A 573-nucleotide genomic window follows, 5' to 3' on the forward strand; every position below is an offset into this window, starting at 1 on the left:
CCCCTCCGATAAAGCCGCAGGCGGCGCAGCGGGAGGACAAACAAAGCGCTTTATCTCCCCCTGCGCTCCTTTGCTCCGCCGGGGCTGCCTTGGGAAAGGTCACGTACGTGGGCACCGGCACGGCCGCGGGGGACACCGCCACACCGGGGGCTCGGCCGTGTCCCCGGCGGGATTTGGGAGACCTCAGGGATGGCACATGGGGGTACCAGAGCCTGGCACTGGGCAGAACCCCATTCCTTATTTAGGACACCCCAGGGATGGCAGATGGGGTACCACAGCCTGGCACTGAGTGAACCCCATCCCAGATTTAGGACACCCAGGGATGGCAGATGGGACACCGCAGGCTGGCACTGAGTGAACCCCATCCCAGCCTGGCCATGCCCAGCCCCCGCACCCCTTGATCTCCAACAAGTTTCATTTCACCACCCGTTCCTGCCTTAGGAAAGCGGGACAAGGCCAGGGAACGGCCCCCCGGTGGGCTCCCGGTGGGGCTGGTCCCGGAGCGGGGCTGCGGGGCTCAGCTCCATCCCGTGCCAGGCCAGCAGCACCCGCCGGCGCCACCGCGCGAACAGC

This window comes from Geospiza fortis, unplaced genomic scaffold (assembly GCF_000277835.1).
Source record: "Geospiza fortis unplaced genomic scaffold, GeoFor_1.0 scaffold48, whole genome shotgun sequence".
NCBI classification, from domain to species: Eukaryota; Metazoa; Chordata; class Aves; order Passeriformes; family Thraupidae; genus Geospiza; species Geospiza fortis.